This window comes from Salvelinus sp. IW2-2015, unplaced genomic scaffold (assembly GCF_002910315.2).
Source record: "Salvelinus sp. IW2-2015 unplaced genomic scaffold, ASM291031v2 Un_scaffold611, whole genome shotgun sequence".
In the NCBI taxonomy this organism is placed as follows: Eukaryota; Metazoa; Chordata; class Actinopteri; order Salmoniformes; family Salmonidae; genus Salvelinus; species Salvelinus sp. IW2-2015.
The window spans coordinates 696,750-701,018 of NW_019942584.1; positions in this window are offsets into that span (position 1 = coordinate 696,750).

Consider the following 4,269-nt stretch of genomic DNA (forward strand, 5'->3'; position numbering starts at 1 on the left):
AGACTAGCACATGGTTTAGTCAGACAAGTTCAGCAGCAGACAACTTGAAGTGATCTACCAGTCTTCCCATATCCATTTAACTCCGCTTTTCAACATCATATTTTCTGCTGTCACCATTGTAGGCCTACAGTAAGTAGATATTGTGATAAAAGTCCATATCAATCAATATTCACTCTGGATTAAGAAATATGCTTATGGCTAAACCAATGGGCTATTCGACCATTTCAAAATCAAATACACTTTGCGGTCTAGTCGTCTATTCTCATTCGGTATCAACAGCCTTCAAATTTCAACAGAGCCAACTGAGTTCAATCAAGGTTAAGGTTAGCATTAGAGCCAACGATCCACAACACTGACTCACAAAGATGTCTTCATAAAGACATGGGCTTCTATTTGGGCAATGCTCATGCTGTCACTGTCCTCCCTCTCTCACTATCTATCCCGCTGTTTGAGAGTAGTGTGTGTGTGTGTGTGCATGCGTGTGCATGCTTGCATTCCCATATGTGTGTGTGTGTGTGGTACGCTCACACTAGGCAGGGGAAAGCCTATTCCAACCATACAGGTCTGCTATAATTAATTGCCCTGAGGGAGGACTGACAGCCTCCTCCACCTTGATTCACAGGGACRGATATGCGACTGACTGACTGACTCCTCAACACAACACAAGCCAGATAGAGCCACACAAACATAGCTGCTGTGGCCAACCTATCCCTCAGGTATAATTATAGGCTTCGAAGTACACATCACCTGAGTGGGAGAGGCAGAAAGGCACATTGAGAGCTCGGACTAATACGAGAGATGAGAGATGGCTCCGTAGATCAAAGACCGTTTTCCAAAACAATAAACTCAATCTAACAGATCCACTCTTCTGTATTTGCTTACAATATTATATTGTGTCAGCCCAGCTCAGTAGCCTCAAGCGTTGTGTGGCCGGAGCCAAATTATATTTAAAAATGGAATCGGAAACAATTGGGCTGAGATCAAAACCAGATACGTTTTCAACGCTTATGTAACTTGAGAGAAAGGAGCATTACACCTTTTTGGGTAATCAGGGAGGCAGAATCAACAGAACAAAGGCGACAAAGTACAACGTGCGGTCCGATTTTCATGATAAAAGATGTACAGCTGGAGATCTGAGAGGAAGCCATTAACCTGATAATAAGGATGGAACATGGGCACCAACCAATCTCTCTCTTTCTCTCTCTCTTGCTCCCCCCACCTCTCTCCCTCTATCTCCTTCTCCCCACCCCTCTATCTCTACCCCCCACTCTCTCTCTTTCTTTCTCTCTCTACACCCCCACTCTCTCACTCTCTATCTATATMTCTCTCTCTCTCTCTCACTCACTCACTCACTCACCCCCTCACTATCTCACACACTCTCTCACTTACTCTCTCTTTCTCTCTCTCTCTCTCTCTCTCCCTCAGACCCCAACACAGCTCAGAAATATTGAACACTGCTCAGAAGCTCCTTTTATCTCCTTTCTCTCTCCTTTCTCCACATCCTTCATGTTTTGTGTCCTCATGTCTGGAGGATGAAAGACTCTTATTTAGCTATTCTTCCTCTTTGTCCTCCTCTGTAGCTATCGGATACATCAAGCACAGATACTGTCCTGTAGGTAAATCAGGGGTATCTTACTGCCTTAGGGCCCTTTCTATAAAGAGGAGGGACATCTGTCAAACAACAATAACATTAATGGCAACAACAACAACAAAACACATGTACAATGGTTCAAAGTCACCTAACAATTAAAGTTAATGACACATTGCATAAACACACTGCATAAATACTATTAACCCTTGTGTAGTCTTAACATTCTGTATACTCCCCTTGTCCTAAGGGTAAAAAATGACCCGCCTTCACTAAACCCCTAAAACAAAGCAGCTTAATTTAATTTTAAACCCCAAATCTATTTTGCATAAAGACACAACCTGTCATTCATCACAAACTTTGTGAATATCTGGGTTTTCCCTCTTCACAATGCAGAAAGACTGCATTTAATCAGTGGACACCACTCGTTTTTATTACAACACACCTGTCAAAATTGTTTTCTTTACTAAAGTAGAGGTTTATTATTATTATTGCTAAAGGTACTGCATAGGTGTAAACATATTTTTTCTTGCAAGAGATAGCACTTGTATAGCCTAAGAAAGTAGCAGAAATGTGAAGAAAGTAGTTTTGAATGCATTTTATTGAAGGGAAACAATAACAGTCTTGAACTTTTTTGGCAACATAGTGATATATTCTTATATACTGTACAATGAGGAATTCAACTACAAAATACTAGTCTTCTCCCATTTTTTTTTTACTTTAACCATTGCCTCCACCCAAAAGGTGTATAAACAACATCAATAAGAATAAAATAAGATAGATACAAAACAAAAATGTGAAGAACATAAATCAATCAACTCTAATTAGCACATGTAGGATAGTATGCAAGTGTGTGCATGGACTTTGCAGATGTATTTCTCACATGTGTAGCACATAGTATTTGTTTTACAGTCCTTCTTTGGGGGGCAGAATTGGCATCTCCTCCTCTTGCCTGCCCCAGCCTCAGGTGGATCAGGACAAGATTCAGCCCCCTGAACAGCTTTCACAAGCGCTGCAGTCTGCTGTGTGGCGGAAGCGCTCCCTTCTTTGAATGTATGGGGTTACAAGTGCCTTTCCCAGCTACTCCAGGAACACCCTCCTCTTGTTCCACTTATCAGGTATCCAGGTAGGGTTGATCTTGTTCCATATCACGAAGGCATTGTATAAGGACACATCAATGATGTTATGGAAGATGACCAGGGGCCAGCGGGCAGTCATCCTCCTGCAGCTGTAAGTTCCAATCACCTTGTCCAGGTTGTCCACGCCTCCTTTGTTGTGGTTGTAGTCCAGGATGATGGCTGGCTTCCTGTCCTCATGATCACTGATCTCAGCCGTGTTGTGCAGTGTGCTCAGGAGGACCACATTCTTGTTCCTCTTTGGGAGGTAAGAAACTAGAGTGGTGGTGAGGGTGAAGGCAAACTTTGATGAGAAGGCCTCTTTCCCCCTTGTTGTGAGGAGTGCAGGGGGGAGCTCAGGCTTGTTCATTCTAACTGTGCCAACCATGGTGATATTCCTCTTCAGGAGCTGCTGGCTGAGTTCATAAGAGGTGAAGAAATTGTCACACGTGACATTGTGCCCCCTCAGTCCATCTGTCACATCAAGCACAACCCGCGTCCCCTGGTTCTTCTCCGGGCCTCCACTGGTCGGCTTCCCTGTGTAGACCTGCATCTTCAAAGCGTAGCTGGATTGTGTGTCTGTCACGTTCCTGACCTGTTTTCTGTTGTTTTGTATGYGTTTAGTCGGTCAGGGCGTGAGTTAGGGTGGGCATTCTATGTTATGTGTATCTATGTTGGTTAAGGGGTTACCTGATATGGTTCTCAATTAGAGGCAGGTGGTTTACGTTTCCTCTGATTGAGAACCATATTAAGGTAGGTTGTTTCACATTGTTTGTTGTGGGTGGTTGTTTCCGGTGTTTGTATGTTTGTTACCACACGGGACTGTATCGTTCGTTCGTTTGTTTGTAGTCTGTACCTGTTCGTGCGTTCTTCGTTGTATGTAAGTTCTAAGTCCAGGTCTGTCTACATCGTTTGTTGTTTTGTAGTTTGTTTAAGAGTTTTTCGTCTTCGTATGTTTTTTTTGAAATAAATATCATGTCAAATTACCACGCTGCATTTTGGTCATCTGATCCTTCTCTCCTCTCCTCGTCTGAGGAGGAGGACGAAGTAGACGATCGTTACAGTGTCACAGGCCACTCATATCTTGATGCCATACTTTGCTGGCTTGTTGGGCATATACTGCCGGAAAGGTCAGCGACCTTTTGACAAAAGGGATTACTATCAGTAGTTAGTATCAGTGTCACAGAAAAAAATCTCATAAATCAATGATATTACAGCAATACATAATACAATTAACAGTGAAAATCACTTACATTACAGATGTGAAAATAAAAATGTACCTCTGAATGGAACCAGTTGCTCATCCACTGTTACTTCAGGCCCAGGGTTGTAGAGGTACGGCAGACGCTCCACTCACTTCTCCCAGACCTCTCTTATGGCCGCCAGTTTCTCTCTCACACGTCTTGCAGGTCTTGACTCACGGTTATCAAATCATAGCATTCTTGAGAAAGTGTGAAAGCTTTTTAGTGGCATCGTGGCACGGAAAATCACCCTTCCACTCTCTGCATCCCAGAGACTACATGTAGCCTCGCCTCGGGACCTATACACACCCGCTAAGATTAGCAG